Source organism: Ranitomeya imitator, chromosome 7 (genome assembly GCF_032444005.1).
Source record: "Ranitomeya imitator isolate aRanImi1 chromosome 7, aRanImi1.pri, whole genome shotgun sequence".
In the NCBI taxonomy this organism is placed as follows: domain Eukaryota; kingdom Metazoa; phylum Chordata; class Amphibia; order Anura; family Dendrobatidae; genus Ranitomeya; species Ranitomeya imitator.
In genome coordinates this window covers 54,984,264-55,003,183 of record NC_091288.1, presented here as the reverse complement: position 1 = coordinate 55,003,183, position 18,920 = coordinate 54,984,264, and the positions used below count along the sequence as shown (strand labels likewise).

At 42.7% G+C, this 18,920-nt stretch overlaps 1 protein-coding gene across 3 annotated transcripts in view; it reads left to right on the top strand.

The window, feature by feature from the left end:
- PDE1A (phosphodiesterase 1A) overlaps positions 1–18,920 on the top strand; it is a 372,143-nt gene that overhangs the window by 309,580 nt on the left and 43,643 nt on the right. The window lies entirely within an intron of this gene.

The following is an 18,920-nucleotide window of genomic DNA, read 5'->3' as shown; positions in this document are numbered from 1 at the left end:
TTCTGTGTGCTGTATGGAGCATTAGGTATTATGTTAGCACAGTATGGCAGCATGTGTTTCTGTGTGCTGTATGGAGCATTAGGCATTATGTTAGCACAGTATGGCAGCATGTGTTTATGTGTGCTGTATGGAGCATTAGGTATTATGTTAGCACAGTATGGCAGCATGTGATTATGTGTGCTGTATGGAGCATTAGGTATTATGTTAGCACAGTATGGCAGCATGTGTTTCTGTGTGCTGTATGGAGCATTAGGTATTATGTTAGCACAGTATGGCAGCATGTGTTTCTGTCTGCTGTATGGAGCATTAGGTATTATGTTAGCACAGTATGGCAGCATGTGTTTCTGTGTGCTGTATGGAGCATTAGGTATTATGTTAGCACAGTATGGCAGCATGTGTTTCTGTGTGCTGTATGGAGCATTAGGTATTATGTTAGCACAGTATGGCAGCATGTGTTTCTGTGTGCTGTATGGAGCATTAGGTATTATGTTAGCACAGTATGGCAGCATGTGTTTCTGTGTGCTGTATGGAGCATTAGGCATTATGTTAGCACAGTATGGCAGCATGTGTTTATGTGTGCTGTATGGAGCATTAGGTATTATGTTAGCACAGTATGGCAGCATGTGATTATGTGTGCTGTATGGAGCATTAGGTATTATGTTAGCACAGTATGGCAGCATGTGTTTCTGTGTGCTGTATGGAGCATTAGGTATTATGTTAGCACAGTATGGCAGCATGTGTTTCTGTCTGCTGTATGGAGCATTAGGTATTATGTTAGCACAGTATGGCAGCATGTGTTTCTGTGTGCTGTATGGAGCATTAGGTATTATGTTAGCACAGTATGGCAGCATGTGTTTCTGTGTGCTGTATGGAGCATTAGGTATTATGTTAGCACAGTATGGCAGCATGTGTTTCTGTGTGCTGTATGGAGCATTAGGTATTATGTTAGCACAGTATGGCAGCATGTGTTTCTGTGTGCTGTATGGAGCATTAGGTATTATGTTAGCACAGTATGGCAGCATGTGTTTCTGTGTGCTGTATGGAGCATTAGGTATTATGTTAGCACAGTATGGCAGCATGTGTTTCTGTGTGCTGTATGGAGCATTAGGCATTATGTTAGCACAGTATGGCAGCATGTGTTTCTGTGTGCTGTATGGAGCATTAGGTATTATGTTAGCACAGTATGGCAGCATGTGTTTCTGTGTGCTGTATGGAGCATTAGGTATTATGTTAGCACAGTATGGCAGCATGTGTTTCTGTGTGCTGTATGGAGCATTAGGTATTATGTTAGCACAGTATGGCAGCATGTGTTTCTGTGTGCTGTATGGAGCATTAGGTATTATATTAGCACAGTATGGCAGCATGTGTTTCTGTGTGCTGTATGGAGCGTTAGGTATTATGTTAGCACAGTATGGCAGCATGTGTTTCTGTGTGCTGTATGGAGCATTAGGTATTATGTTAGCACAGTATGGCAGCATGTGTTTCTGTGTGCTGTATGGAGCATTAGGCATTATGTTAGCACAGTATGGCAGCATGTGTTTATGTGTGCTGTATGGAGCATTAGGTATTATGTTAGCACAGTATGGCAGCATGTGATTATGTGTGCTGTATGGAGCATTAGGTATTATGTTAGCACAGTATGGCAGCATGTGTTTCTGTGTGCTGTATGGAGCATTAGGTATTATGTTAGCACAGTATGGCAGCATGTGTTTCTGTCTGCTGTATGGAGCATTAGGTATTATGTTAGCACAGTATGGCAGCATGTGTTTCTGTGTGCTGTATGGAGCATTAGGTATTATGTTAGCACAGTATGGCAGCATGTGTTTCTGTGTGCTGTATGGAGCATTAGGTATTATGTTAGCACAGTATGGCAGCATGTGTTTCTGTGTGCTGTATGGAGCATTAGGTATTATGTTAGCACAGTATGGCAGCATGTGTTTCTGTGTGCTGTATGGAGCATTAGGTATTATGTTAGCACAGTATGGCAGCATGTGTTTCTGTGTGCTGTATGGAGCATTAGGCATTATGTTAGCACAGTATGGCAGCATGTGTTTCTGTGTGCTGTATGGAGCATTAGGTATTATGTTAGCACAGTATGGCAGCATGTGTTTCTGTGTGCTGTATGGAGCATTAGGTATTATGTTAGCACAGTATGGCAGCATGTGTTTCTGTGTGCTGTATGGAAGTATTAGGTATTAATTTCATTTAAAATTTATATGTCAAAATACAGTACGCTTAAAAGAACACGACATGCAAAAGCAACATACATTTGTGTTCAAATATCCCCCAGGCAGACTTGTATAAGTACGATCAATAGTGATAATAGTAATAAATATAGTGAGAGAACTAGAAGATTGAGCATTAAAAATCTCGCATTTCTTCACCCCTGAGGAAGCACATTGTGTGAAACTCGCGACAGGTCTGCTGGGCTTTTGGATAGCCTGCACTTATCGTTATCACTTAGTAACAATACTTTCTTCTTACTTCTCTTGCCCGCTGGCTGACTTCTTTCTGCATTATCAATTCTAGATCCTGTTTTTCTTTTTACTATATTTCTTACCAATACCATTATTGATCATACGTCTATACTTACACAAGCCTGACTGCGGGGCCTTTGTTGTGTTAAAATATTCTGTACTTTTAGAGGTGCTGTAGTCTGATATATAAATTATAATTTTATGTCCAGGGGTCCATAATGCCTCACCGAGTTTTGTTGAGTGGACTTAATCTTTGAATCACTGCCGTTTATTTTGTAATTTTAAGCACATAGTTTTTCCTTGTTTAAATAAAGAATATATGTATTTTTGTCATATGTTGTGGTTTGAGTCAATGCTTTGTCCTGGATAGGTGTTATCTTTGCATAATCTTGCATGTGGCCAGCACTTTATTAATGTTGTAATGCTTGTGCGTGTGCTGTATGATAGCATTGCTTAATATATTAATACAGTATGGTGCATATATAGATGTGCGCTGTATGGTAACATTAAGTACAGTATTGTGCTTCCTGATTACATACCAGGGAAGAGCCAAGCAAAGCACCAGAATTGGTGCATTTAATATAATGCGCTACTTCTGGGGCAGATGCAGGCCGGTGTTTTTAGGTTGGGAAGGGCCCAACAACCATAGACCTTCCCAGTCTGATAATATTGAGTCTAAACTGTCTTCTTCACCTTTACTGGTTATCAAAATAGGGGGACCGCTATCTGTCATATCTATCTATATATCTACTAACTATCTATCTATTTATTATATACAGTGGGGCAAAAAAGTATTTAGTCAGTCAGCAATAGTGCAAGTTCCACCACTTAAAAAGATGAGAGGCGTCTGTAATTTACATCATAGGTAGACCTCAACTATGGGAGACAAACTGAGAAAAAAAATCCAGAAAATCACATTGTCTGTTTTTTTATCATTTTATTTGCATATTATGGTGGAAAATAAGTATTTGGTCAGAAACAAAATTTCATCTCAATACTTTGTAATATATCCTTTGTTGGCAATGACAGAGGTCAAACGTTTTCTGTAAGTCTTCACAAGGTTGCCACACACTGTTGTTGGTATGTTGGCCCATTCCTCCATGCAGATCTCCTCTAGAGCAGTGATGTTTTTGGCTTTTCGCTTGGCAACACGGACTTTCAACTCCCTCCAAAGGTTTTCTATAGGGTTGAGATCTGGAGACTGGCTAGGCCACTCCAGAACCTTGAAATGCTTCTTACGAAGCCACTCCTTTGTTGCCCTGGCGGTGTGCTTTGGATCATTGTCATGTTGAAAGACCCAGCCACATTTCATCTTCAATGCCCTTGCTGATGGAAGGAGGTTTGCACTCAAAATCTCACGATACATGGCCCCATTCATTCTTTCATGTACCCGGATCAGTCGTCCTGGCCCCTTTGCAGAGAAACAGCCCCAAAGCATGATGTTTCCACCACCATGCTTTACAGTAGGTATGGTGTTTGATGGATGCAACTTAGTATTCTTTTTCCTCCAAACACGACAAGTTGTGTTTCTACCAAACAGTTCCAGTTTGGTTTCATCAGACCATAGGACATTCTCCCAAAACTCCTCTGGATCATCCAAATGCTCTCTAGCAAACTTCAGATGGGCCCGGACATGTACTGGCTTAAGCAGTGGGACACATCTGGCACTGCAGGATCTGAGTCCATGGTGGCGTAGTGTGGTACTTATGGTAGGCCTTGTTACATTGGTCCCAACTCTCTGCAGTTCATTCACTAGGTCCCCCCGCGTGGTTCTGGGATTTTTGCTCACCGTTCTTGTGATCATTCTGACCCCACGGGGTGGGATTTTGCGTGGAGCCCCAGATCGAGGGAGATTATCAGTGGTCTTGTATGTCTTCCATTTTCTAATTATTGCTCCCACTGTTGATTTCTTCACTCCAAGCTGGTTGGCTATTGCAGATTCAGTCTTCCCAGCCTGGTGCAGGGCTACAATTTTGTTTCTGGTGTCCTTTGACAGCTCTTTGGTCTTCACCATAGTGGAGTTTGGAGTCAGACTGTTTGAGGGTGTGCACAGGTGTCTTTTTATACTGATAACAAGTTTAAACAGGTGCCATTACTACAGGTAATGAGTGGAGGAAAGAGGAGACTCTTAAAGAAGAAGTTACAGGTCTGTGAGAGCCAGAAATCTTGATTGTTTGTTTCTGACCAAATACTTATTTTCCACCATAATATGCAAATAAAATGATAAAAAAACAGACAATGTGATTTTCTGGATTTTTTTTTCTCAGTTTGTCTCCCATAGTTGAGGTCTACCTATGATGTAAATTACAGACGCCTCTCATCTTTTTAAGTGGTGGAACTTGCACTATTGCTGACTGACTAAATACTTTTTTGCCCCACTGTATATATATAATTTCTTTCTATCATCTATCTACTGTATATGTTAATATAAGATTGCTTTATTATTTATGACAGCTAGATTTAATTACTTAATCTTTTACATCCTATAATAATACTCCATGTAATTATGAGCATAGCATGCGGACGTCATAAGGAGGCTAGGTGAGAAAAAATGCGTACTCGCATGACATATGGAATGACGTACGGAATGACACTCACTAATTTTTCTGGTTGAGAATCTGAGCAATTTCATATACTCAGATGTGAGCGAACCCTAACAGGTGCCTTTACAGTTGGATATGTCTTAGCACTAGATATCCATAACCACATTTGTTATACCCACACCATTGACATTAACGTGTTGGCTGGAATTATTTCTCCACTTTATTTCCGCACATGATTTGTGCTATTTTTTAATATAAAAGCTTTGTGAAACAGAGCTCCGCATTGTCCTTAACATATTTGCCTTTAATATACATGTCTTTTCCCAAAGTAAATAGACTGAACCTGTTCTGTATTTTATTATGTTTTATTTCCTGTACTTCTTTTAACGATATATCCTGTCTCGTTAGGGCACAGTGAAAGCTATAGAGACATAGTGACTTTTTAAAGAGACTCTGACACCAGGTTTAGCCTGCCATATCTGAGCATAGCATAAAGTAGTGACAGAGACCCCCTGCTTTCAGTGCTGGATCACTTTTCAAAATTTTCATAAAAATAAAATCCCTATATATATCCGTGTTGGCGTGAGCTGAACATGGTGTATCTTTATTTATGGGTTCACCTACCCATCTGCTGCTGATTGACAGTCCTCTTCCTATGTACATGTAATAGAGTGCAAGGTAGAATATGTCACCACGGAACAGACAGACCAACTGTTGAGGGGGGTTTATTAACAGGGGCGATATTCCCCTCGCAGGGAGAAAACAGTAGAATATAACCTGCAGAAATAACGGTGCAAAATATATGGGAAGCAGTATAACAGAAGTAAACGGAAGTTCTTGGGAAAAACACTTATCAGTCTGATGAGGACTTGCTTGTAGGGTTGTCTTCTCCAACATAGGCGCCGGGAAACAGCAGCACTTGTCGTCCCTCTGTTATCCATGAGCTGTATAAAACAAGAAAACTGGAGTAATAGTCGATAAAAAATTCAATTTTTATTGATAAACCAAAAATAGACCACAATATTAACAACACAATAAATATTGATACATAAAAATGGTATAACAGACAAATGAATGGCAATGGTAGCACAGATAGAAAACAGCGCGGGGTAAGACTAGTGCCAAATTATCATTCTCATAAACTGCATAGTGCCGCGGATTCACTCCGGGGGAAAGGAGGCTGGGTAAATCTGGTCTAAAAGTTTCCATATATTGCGTCCATGTGGACCGGTAACAGAGCCCTGTACACAGACTCCCACCCCTACGTAATATACTGAAAAATCATATACAAACCCTGGATCCTTACCCCACAGAGATGGCACACAGAAAGACACCGCGCTGTAGCCCCAACGCGCGTTTCGCGTTTGCTTCGTCAGGGGGCTGGTGCTGCTAGATTACTAATACTGCAGTGGGGTAAGGATCCAGGGTTTGTATATGATTTTTCAGTATATTACGTAGGGGTGGGAGTCTGTGTACAGGGCTCTGTTACCGGTCCACATGGACGCAATATATGGAAACTTTTAGACCAGATTTACCCAGCCTCCTTTCCCCCGGAGTGAATCCGCGGCACTATGCACTTTATGAGAATGATAATTTGGCACTAGTCTTACCCCGCGCTGTTTTCTATCTGTGCTACCATTGCCATTCATTTGTCTGTTATACCATTTTTATGTATCAATATTTATTGTGTTGTTAATATTGTGGTCTATTTTTGGTTTATCAATAAAAATTGAATTTTTTATGGACTATTACTCCAGTTTTCTTGTTTTATACAATGTAGTTTTGGGAGTGTCCTACTGGTAGTGGCTTTTTTCTGTATTGGGCTCCCCTATTTAGGGTTGTGAGCATGGTGCAGAAGCTTCTTATGATCTTCTTTAATTTGGGCTTTTTATATACTATCCATGAGCTGTGTAGTCTCTGGGAACCCACAACCTGGGGTTTGAGGGGTTACTGTGGTGAGTAGAGGGGATACTAGGCAAACGGGGTCCCCTGTGCTCTGAGTCTTCTGCCTTAACAGTGTAGCCTATCTCGGGAGAACGATGCTCAGTCTATTATTGGGTCTCCCAACAGGAATCAGGGGCTCTGCACTAATGCCGTGGGTGCTAGAGGGCACTGTCTCTGCACGGGTCACTGTCTTTGCATGAGCATCAGGGCACACCTCTCCAGTCACAGCAGATTCCGCTTTCATGTACACACAAGATGCAGTCTTTCTGGACAATAAAACTTTGCACAAGAAAGTGGAAAAATGCGGCACTCACTCAGGTTGCGAAGTGAATATCTTTAATCTGTCTTTAATCCATGTACAGACTTTGCATAAAAGCCAAGCAGAAATGACGAGGGTGCGGGGAGAGTGAGCTGGACGACGGCCGTTTCACACAATTAGTGCTTCCAGGGGTCCATGGACCTGTGGAAGCACTAATTGTGCGAAACGGCCGTCGTCCAGCTCACTTTCCCCGCACCCTCGTCGTCTCCGCTTGGCTTTTATGCAAAGTCTGTACATGGATTAAAGACAGATTAAAGGTATTCACTTTGCAACCTGGGTGAGTGCCACATTATTCTACTTTCTTGTGCAAAGTTTTACTGTGCTGTCATGGCTATTGATGCTGAGCACCACGCTCCAGTACTGCTTGGATACCGCACGCTGTGGGTCTAAAGAGGTGTATTTGATTCAACGCTCCCAATACTGCATTGTTGAGTCCTGGTGCTGTTCGTCTTTTTGAACTTTCTGGACAATCTTCCTGTCTCAGTCCTCCGACCGGGAGCTCTCTCTCTCCTCCCCGGAGTGCAGCTGCGTGCTGTTCTGTCCGCTGTATCCGCTGCTCTCTCTGCTGCACACGCTGCTCTCTCTGCTGTGCACACTGCTCTCTCTGCTGCACACGCTGCTCTCTCTGCTGTGCACGCTGCTCTCTCTGCTGTGCACGCTGCTCTCTCTGCTGCACACGCTGCTCTCTCTGCTGTGCATGCTGCTCTCTCTGCTGCACACGCTGCTCTCTCTGCTGTGCACGCTGCTCTCTCTGCTGCACACGCTGCTCTCTCTGCTGCACACGCTGCTCTCTCTGCTGCACACGCTGCTCTCTCTGCTGCGCACGCTGCTCTCTCTGCTGCACACGCTGCTCTCTCTGCTGTTTATGCTGCTCTCTCTGCTGTGCACGCTGCTCTAGCCCTGGAAAGAGCCCCTCTTTTCTCTCTCAGCCCGACTTCCTTCCTGTCCCGGCCTCTAAGTCTGCCCCCAGGGAAACCTGCTGCACAGCTAAGTGGTTCCAGGCACGGAGTAGAGACGGTAACCCCCTTAAATACAGTATGGAGAGAATGCTGTCAACCAGCTGAGGGAGGGCAAGGGTACAAGTATCTGATCCTTACAAATCTTAAATTGATGGTATATCCTAAGGATAGGACATGATGAATATTGTGATCCCAGAAAACCCCTATAAGCTTTTCTAAGATTCTGAGTATCTTTTTCTATGTATGAATTATTACTCTGACACCGATCCTCTACAAGGCGTGATACAGCCGCACCCTTGACAAATGTTTATCCTGAATATTAGAGTATAATTATTTCTAGTGGGGCTGATCACAGAATCCACATCTGCTCCGGCCGTAAATTGTCACGTTGCATCCTCTTCATGGTAATCTCCGACTACTCCAGATTAGCGTATGTTGTAATTGTCGCAGCTGTTTTTGTTATTTCTAATTATTGGATTTTTATTAACCCTCTCAGTGATGCACAGTAGACACTGACTTTCACAGGGAACATGACTTTGTGTATTACCATAGAGGTATTTAGGTCTGTGTCTTAATAAGAAAAAGCCTTCTTGGCTCTCGAACTCGCTGGCTTTGAGACTTGAGACCGATCTATAATCTCGATTATGTGACGGTATTTGAGGTGCGTGTTCACGTCAGAACTTCATTTGCCAAAAATAGGATTGGTTCTGAGTAGAGGAAAGAGGAAGGCTTGGGAACAGCTTTTTTTCTGTGTCTTTCGGCTGAGATCTCGTTTTAAGTGGTCATTGCAAATGATCTAGTAAAACGTATCTTATCACTCGCCGAGTGGCTCCACAGCTCAAAACATTTGCCTATTAGGGCATTCGGATGTGATAGAGACGGCTGCCCTGCTCGGGACCCCCTTCGGTAAGCCATAGCTGAGTTGCTAACATTCATTTAGGGGATGGAGTATAACTGTAGGATTTTAAAATTAGATCACTGATCTGATTGGCTGCTTTGGGCAGCGATTCCAATTTTTGTCTACACCAATTTTCATTACGAAAAAAATACTTTTTTTTTTTTACCCCCCTGTGTTTGCTTGCTTTTGTTTACTTTTATAAGTTTTTCAGGTATTTCAGGCAGCAGAAAATTAGTGTCATGGGCATGGCCAAACAGAGAAGGAGAAGCCCGGCATCACTGTAAGTCCAGACCAGTTTTACTAGGGGTCAGCATCTTGCTGTGCTGCTGATCTGAACATTTTGGCAGAAAGTGCAGAGTGAAGCTCTGAAAGGGGCATCCCATGAGTGCTGCAATAGTAGACCCTGCCGAACCCACTCAAGATGGGCCAGAGAGTAAAGCTAAATATGCACAAGATTGCTGTTCGTTGAATGATTGTTCAGCAGACAGCTTTCTAATCTAACTCCTCCATACATATGAATGCTCGGAATGACAGATTGCTCAAGCTGGGGGGCTGTAATGGGCGCAGCTGGATGGAAGCCCCCCATGACTGCGTTGCCAAGGGTGAGAAGTTGAAGTCGAATAAAAAGAAAAGGTGTACTGGGATTGGTGGGGTAATGGAGGGGGGCATATTGGTAGGACAAAGAGGCGGGGCTAGGGAGAAAATGTGCGGGAAAATAGCAGTACCGCATTGTCAGATGAAGTGAGAAGCCCACCCACCCTTCCTTTTTTGGGTTGTTTTAGGCCTCCCCCACTTTTTTTGAAGGTGGGGAAGTGGTGTTGGAAGGTTTTGTTTGTTGTTTTTCTCTTTCAGGTCCAGTCTGGGAGGTGGAGTTTTGTTAACATTGTCACGTTGGCAGGTGGGTGGGGTTCTTGGAGTTGATGATGATGTTTTATGGGGTTGATCTGGCTTTTGTTTATGGGCTCTGGGCGGGGAGTTTACCTCGGGAGCTTTGGGGTTTGTTTGCCCGAAACGGGTTACATGGTGCCCTCGAGCTGGTGGTCACGGTTGAGGGTAAAAAGTGTTTGGTTTAAATTTTTGTGGTGGCTTTCTGCCTATTGTGAGCCAGATTTTTTAGATCCAAGAACCCTCCCCTCAAGTTTTTTACATATGTAATTGTATGCATGTTGTTATTTATGTAATTGTTTGTTAATAAAATGGCCGCTGTGGCCAATTTATCCAAAGAAATTTATGTGTTTCGTTTTAATTTTAATGATTGGCAAGCGGAGGTTTAGGTGGCACGGTAGTGGGGGTGGAAGATTTCTTGCGGAGAAGACCCAGTCTTGGCGATACGCAGTCATGTGTTTTTAAATGGCAGAGAGGAGAAAGCTGCTGCCACACACCTCTGGCAGTGACTAATATTCCTAGACCTTGTGTGATAGTACCTGGGACCTCCATAGAACTAGTCTAGTCCTCTTGCCCTTCCTGACACTGTGACTTATATTTTATGTATCATAGATTATTTTACTGAAGAGACACAGAAAGTGTCCTTCTATTGGATTTTATGGATTTTCTGACTGTATAGATGTTAATCATTCATAACAGTGATCTATTGGTCTTTATAAAGACTTTGTTTGTGTTTATTTAATATTGCTGGTCACCAAGAGTTTTTCCTTTTAGGTGTTACGCACTAGTGACTAATCTCCTCTGAAAACAAGAGGATCAGGCACTAGAATTCCAGCTACCTGATCCTTTATTGTCTTTCAGGAGAGAGTTGGGTTTCTCCAAAGTTGACAGGTTTGGCCAACTTTCATCTAATATGTACACAGGGCGCGGTCATAAAGAGAAAGATTACTGAGCTGAGAACCAAAGTCGAAGAAATTGGTGGAGTTGAGGAGAAACTCATCAACTTTGACCATTAGATAGGCAGGGTTCCTGTCCAAATAATCAATTGTAAGATACCCTCCTGTGGAAACACCCAGATTGTATGGGCTGGTGAGATACATTCTCAAACTAGTGGTGGACATAGAAACAAGAGGCCCCTGTGCAAGAGCAGTATATATTATATGCCCTTTGCAGTACAATAGCTCATCATAATGCACCACTTTGTGGTCTGTGATGGAAGCTTCTTGCAGCACCATTGATGACATGGAGCTGTACATGAGAAGGGGTTACATACAAAACACATGTTTTTGTTCTGGTACAGAGGAGGTTGGGGGGTTGCAGAAGCTCCCGTGTTGGTGGTGAGGTGGCAGAGGGTCATTGCAGGCTTAAGCTTTCTTGATGAGCTAGGTTTTTAAGTTCTTTCTGAAGGTTCTGAGCGTGATGAATAATCGGATGTGTTGTGGCATGGAATTCCAGAGGATGGGGGATACTAGGGAGAAGTTTAGGAGGCGTTGGGGTGAGGAACGTATAAGTGTGAAGGAGACTGAGAAGTCTTGGGAAGACTAGAGATTACGTGTGGGCAGATATCGGGAGATTAGTTTGGAGATATATAGAGGAGACAGATTATGAACTGCTTTGTAGGTCAATATCCGTAGCTTGATGAGGTGAAGAATTCCTGGCACTCAGAGATATTGTGAATCTTGATTCTTTGTCAGAATCTGAAGATTTCAGCTCCTCCTGAGCTTTTAACAGCACTGATTATTCTCGGATGTCACTTCCGTGTACTTCATTATACTGATTCTTGAAACAGTGTTGGCACTATTTCACTGCTGTTGAAAGCTTGGGAGGAGCTGAAACATTCAGATTCTGACAAATAAAAGAATCCAGATTCAGAATATCTATGAGTGGCTGGAATTCTTCACTTCATTTAACCTACTTCCATGTGCACCACAAGAAGTGGGGTTCCGATCGTCATTTGGATTTCTTAATGTCAGTAGTTTGAACTGGATATGTTGGGCAATTGGGAACCAATGAAGGGATTTGCAGAGTGGAGAAACAGAGAAATAGTAAGGAAATAGGTGGATTAGTCAGGTAGCAGTGTAAAAGACAGACTGGAGAGGTTCAAGAGTGTGCTGGGAGGCCACAGAGGAAGATATTGCAGTAGTCAAGGCAAGAGATGATGAAGGCATTAACATTTTAGTAGATTCAGGGTTGAGGAAAGGGTGGATTCTGGAAAAAATTTTGAGTTAGGAATAGATGGTAATCTAGATGTGACGCAGTGGATCTCATGCCCATGGCAGGTTGAAGGTCAAAGAAAAGTAGTGGCGTCTCAACCAGGATAGCTCATGGAGGCACAGAATGATTCACTTAAAGTGACTTGTGCATCCCCATCAGTGGTGTAGGTGGGGACGGCTGAGGCAGAAGTTGTACCCTCAGAAACCCACAGTGGCAGGATATTGCCATAATATATTTTTGTCACATCTCGATCTAGTGGTTATTTCTGCAGAAGTTAAGATTCACAACAGCCCACTGTAGAGTCGTGACATCCAAACTTGAGAAATCTGCTGACTTATGTAACGTGGCGTGGGGCGGTAGCCGTGGGCGAGGTACTCGTATTTCACTCCCCGGCATGCTACATGAAAATGGTGGTCCTGGCTGTATGTGTGCTCTTGTTAACCAGGCAATATGCCTCTGCAGACTGCATGGTATCACTTGATAGGGCAGGCCAGGACTAGATGTCAAGGAACGAATTGATGGAGACCAAAGTCAAACCTTTAACTTATTTTTTTGAACATGATCTTGATAAAACCTATGTACATCATAGTCACATTTCTCCTCAAAGGTTTCTCTTGTTTTAAGCAAGGATGGGCACTTCTCAGTTACATTTAATAACACTTCATTTCATTGGGCAGCACGGTGGCTCAGTGAGTATCATTACAGCGCTAGGATCCTGGGTTCAAATTCCACCAAGGACGACATCTGCAAGGAGTTTGTATGTTCTCCCCATGTTTGTGTGGGTTTCCTCCAGGTTTTCTGATTTCCTCCCACATTCCAAAGACAGCGATGATAATGTCTGTAAAGCACTACAGATGGTGTTACTATGATGGTGTTATACAAGCAAAGCATAATATATAAAAAAATAATATAATTATCTTGCTTTTAACACTTTTGCATCTCATGACAACCCAGAAAACAATTATGGAAGACTTTGTCTTCCCCTAAGAGGGCCACACGGGTTGAGGTGTAATGCTACGGCCGCTCCCTGCTACTCTCAGCTCCCAACTGACTAACGAGGACCCTTTTGCTTGAGATATGTCAGTACGAGTCCTCACTAGAACCTTAAAAGTCTGCTGTTCTCCATAGGAGAGTTTGGGTGCCAATATGGTGACCATTGTTTCCTTTCAATGCACACAATTGAGTTTCCTTTCACAGTAGACAACTGTTTGCTAAAGCCCTACTGATACAATCTCTCCTCCTTCAATCCCCTTTAAGTGAGCCTTCTATTTCCCCTGGGTTAAGTTCCATACCATTTAGGGGGCCTCCCTGGCCTGGGTTCTAATCTGTCAAATGTCTCCGTCAAATCTTTCCGTCACATTTCCTTGGTCCATAGGACGTATTATCTGATGTCCTGTGGTCTTCCCTGTTCTCGCACAACACACTATAACATGTCAGTCTGCCAACTGTGAGACCTTAGGTCTGTCTTTGCTGAACACTGGGCTCTGACTGACTCACTATCAGGAAGTTGTTGTCTAGCTTCCCACATAGCCCCTCCCATCATGGGCTAGTCCCAAATAATAACTCTATCTATTCCCCAACTAAGTGAATGCAAATTACCAAAGTGACAAAATCACATTCACAGCAGTATTATATCACAGCATACAGTATATCTTCAAGGGGTGTGGGCAGCACCTGCACTTACACCATGGTACTTTCCACCCATCATAACATATGTAGCTTATGTAAAATTATAGCTATTAAGCTTTCTGTAGCAAAGGCAGGAAATAGAAGGCAAAATGCATCAAAAGTCAACAAAGCAATTTAATGCAAAAAATGAATGTTAAAAAGTAAAAAGCATTATCTGCTATTTCCAAATGATTTTCTTTCCTTCACCTTAGTCATAACTACTATGAGCAAACATCTCAGAGGCAAACATTATGATTAATGTGAATGATACATGACATGTGGGAATGTATACATATTCAATGTAGTCGGAAAATCTTCAAAGAACATTACTACTAAACTATCATTACTTGTCTGCGTCTCCGAACATTGTCAGCATAATGTTATGTCTGTCTTTTGCTTCCTTTTTTTATTTTTTAAAGTATTGGAAATTTGCATTGTTCGTCCCATAATGTGGCTATCTTGGAAATGCTATAGCAGAAAATAAGAAGCAAATCGCTTTTTATGTAGAGTGAGGCCTCATTTTCACGCTTAACTTTCATCATTAGGGTCAGTGAGTCAGTTATTATCATCAGTGTTTCAGCAGTGATTTCCTGATATGTAAAATAAAAAACACAATTTGTTGCATTGCAATGTTAAAAACGGACAGCACATGGATTGCACTTGTATGATGGGATTTTAATTGTACCTTTAAGCTTGTATGCGTGATTTTGATCATCCATGACCCAGATCAAATACAGACAGTTCTCCATGATTTTTTATGCAGAGACACAGTCTGCAAAACATACAAACGTGAGCACAGACTATAATGGGTACATGTACTGTCCATGAGAAACATGCATAGAACACGTATTTGACTAACGGATGTCTGAAAGAGGCCTGAGGTGCCAGATAATCAACTCGAATAATAGAGATGTTCTTATAACAGGCACATCTCTGTTTAAAGGTGAATAGTTATAACTAAAGCTAGGGCTGTATTTATTACAAGACAGAGAGGGACATGTGCCTCGGGCGGTATGAAGGAGGGGGCGGCACTTTACAGAGAAATACATTTTTTAATTTATATTTGATGTAAGTGCTGCAGGAAGATAAATGCATATCTAGAAGCAGCAGGGAAGGACGGGATGGGGACGTGGCAGACAACTGTCTGTTGCGCATGAAGATACCTGACCGGGGCGCTCCTATTAGCTATTAGGTCAGTAGCTCTGGCCAGTGAGGTGCAGATCATTTCTGATGCCAGATCCCACATCTGTCTCAGTCTGAACAAAGTTCAGCACTAGAGTAATTGATCACACATCTGTGTGTGTGCGCTATTGGCCTACGAGGTAACATCTCTCCTTGTGGAGAGTGACACGCCTGATATGCCAGTGTAAGGAGACTTATAAGCTGTGCAATGCTCTTCTGGGAAATTTAAATATGCATATAGCCTCTTTAGAAAGAGGACTTTATCTACAGTGCCACCTACTAGCAATCCAAAAAAGTCAATAACAACCCTTTAACAAGCCTCGTCACATGACAAAAGATAGAAACCAAACATGAATCTCAATTTGCAGAAATGTGTTTTAGGGTGTTGCCCCTCCTCAGGGCAAAGCATGAGATCTGATTTGACTGTATGAGAGGCTTCTGACTGGAGTAACATCTCTACTTGTGCTCAGTGATATGCCAGTTGTGTGTGCTGATAGTCTATGGGGTAACGTCTCTCCTTGTGGAAAGTGACATGCCTGATATGCCAATGTAAGGAGACTTATTAGCCTCTTCAGAAAGGAAGAGGATTTTAACTATACCGCTACCTAGTAGCAATGTAAAAAGTCAATAACAACCCTTTAACGAGCCTCGTCACATGACATAAGATAGAAACTACAGCTGAATCTCAATTTGCAGAAACTTGTTTCAGGATGTTGCCCCTCCTCAGTGCAAAGCATGAGATTCGATTTGGCTGCATGAGAGGCCTCTGACTGGGGTGACATCTCTACTTGTGTTGAGTGATATGCCAGTTGTGTGTGCTGATAACATGGCTATCTCCTGAGGTCTGGTGATGACATCTGGGGACATCTGCCCCAGGTTATGGCTATCCCTCAATAGCTCCCACCTCCATTCCTCTGAAGTCCTATCTCACTGCTCGGGATCAAGGCTTGATGAACCTAGCAATAATAACATGTACATGCAACGGATCAGTAGGAAGGATCTGAGTAATTTATATGTTCAGTGTTGAGTATATGGGCACAGTCCGTAGTGTATCTTATTCTTCATACTTGCATTCTTTAAGTAAATTTGTGTACAGTCTTGGTCAATAGTTTTGAGAATGACAAGTTTTGGTTTTCACAAAGTTGTCCGCTTCAGTATTTTTAGATAACCTGCCAACTTCCTTCAAAAACTGCGTTGGAATGTACCTAGAAGTTGATGATGCTTTGGAGGCAAAGGGCCATCACCCCAAATATTAATTTAATTTAGATTTCAATTTTGTTAATTTTTTTCGCATTTTGTTAGCTGATAAAAATAAACTATGAACACCTCTATATTTGAATGCTTTCTTACTTTGTAGCACTTTTTCCACACCTGTCTACAACTTTTGCATAGCACATACTGTATACAGTAGTATATATACAGTAGTGGTTGACTGTTTTATGTGTAAATACAGTATGTTTCTGCATTGTCATTCCGGGGTTTAAAAAAACAGCAGTAAATGATATAAAATATGGAAATAAATTAATTGTCACCTGCTTAGTATCCTGCGGCTGAAACTTTATTACCCCAGGGAACCAATCACTGCAGTATTTTGCTGCTGTGACAATGTAATATGCATCCACTTGATCACTGCAGCCAATTACGGGCCGCCGCAGTTTTGTGTCATACATATATATGAATGACTGAGGGCAATGATTGGCTGCAGCAGTCAAGTGGATTTATGTGACTGAACCGATGCAGCACAATAAACAAAGACAAGCTAATGTCACTGCTACGCTGGTGCTGGAATCATGGGGGATTATAAATTAAGTGCAATCCAATAAATACTCCTTGTGAGCTGAAACCATAAATTTACTCTGTGCATGCAAATAGCGGACAGCATCTCTGCGCAATTTTTGGGGAACATTGGAATAAAGTGCAGTCATGCCTGATGTAAGAAAGCAAAAACTGAATACTTCAAAAGGTGCACTAATGGGAATGAGCAAAAGATGTGCTGTAACTCGAATTCTAACATTTTATTTCAATTCATGTTAATCATTTAAAATGGTCACTGCTGTTTTATGCATTGCATGAAATTGCATCTGGAGCGCAGACTCCGTACCGGGTCCGGTCGGCTATGAAAGGGGATGTCTCGGTGGCTGTGACCCGCTCCGTGGCCCTGGGCGTCCAATTAAAAGGGGAAAGGTCTTTTAAGGGAAAAATGTTTATGAGTCTGTCATGACGCCACCTGTGGTGTTCGGTCAATAGTTGGACCGACGCTGCATTAAAAGGGTCCTCTGGGGGATGTTATCGCAGCAATGATCGTAACGCTTCCCACAGGTGAACCGGGGTCCCCACAGGGGTCCCACAGGTCCTGAAGTGTATGGCGATGATGGTGTAGGCCAGTAAAATGAGTAAAGGACACAAGTTGTAAGTCTTTACCTGGTTTACTGTAGTTAGCAGGCCATAGTCCAGGGTACCAGGCACGGGTGATGGTGGTCCGGCCGGCTCAGAGGCAATGGGAGAATCTCCTTCCCAGTTGAGGTCCGTGAGCCTTTCCAACTAGCACTTGCTAAAGTGAAGTCCCTGCTGCCTGAAGCTTCCTGCAGAGTCTTCTATTCCCCCTGTCCTGAGACAAGTACCTGTATGACGGGTAGCTTGAGCCATTTTACAGGGACTCTATCATGCCCCGGGCACCTCAGGTGCTGCTGTGTCTCAGGTGTGGTGTGGACAATGTCTGTATGATCTTATGCGCTTTGGTTCTGCCAAGTGTCATACAGTTCCACTAAGGCCTCGGGCTCCCGGTACCCAGCTTCTGCACTATGGCTCTGAGGGTGCCCGGTTACAATTCCCCTCTGAGCCCTGTTCCTCTCTGCTCATTCCCTTCTGGCTCCTCCACATTCAACCCCTTCGGGTTCTCTCACTCCTTCCAGAGGCTGCAGCTTCCTCATGGCTGCCAGGCCTCTCTGTCTGCACTCAGTTCCAGACTTCCTTCTACTTCAGAGTCTCTCCCAGACTAACCTGCTTGGTCTCCTAGGACCAACTGTCTCTGAACAACTAACTAGCTCCTCCTCCAGGTCAGGATACATATAGCTTAGGGAAGCTCCCCTGAATCCGGGTCCTGAGCTCTCCCTCCTGGCCTGGATATGGAATATGTTGTTTGTGGGTGCCATACCTGGTGAAGAGAATTTCATTGCCTCTGAGCATGACATTACTCTCCCCGAAGGAAAGGCAACATCACTGCGGCAGCCGGTCAGCCAACACTGAATGAAAATGACAAATAGTGTGTGACAGTGCAGCAGTTGACCTTATTAAGATTATACCACATACACATTATTAAAGCTGTGTTTGTATCAGGGAGCCTGAAATGAGTTGTGTAATACTCTGAGGTCTGAGTCTTTGTAGTACTTGTGATTCTCAGCAAATTTTAGCCATCAGTTTAGTGGAATGCTTCAAGTAAAGAGGGAGGGTAATGATCCTGCAACTCGTTCTGCCCACGTATATTTGTGAATTAATTAAAGGGGGGTGGAATGTCGTGTGAGTGGTTTTGTGGATCTTAAATAGGTTTTAGAGAAAAAATGGAAAAGGAAGAATCTTACACTTTCATGTTGGTGATCAAACTAGTACTATAAGAATATGATACTTATATTGGATACTGATATTGGTAGGATGTATAAGTCTTTCAAAGTCATGAGGTTACTTTGATGATTGTTAGGTTTCTCCAGTCTGCGAATTTCATTTGCCATCAGCGTGAAAATTGTGGCAGGTCAAACTGTGATTAGTACAGGATGCTAGGTAAAATTTTGACTTCCTCCCATAAAATAGGATAGAGGACCCACCTCAGGTCCCATT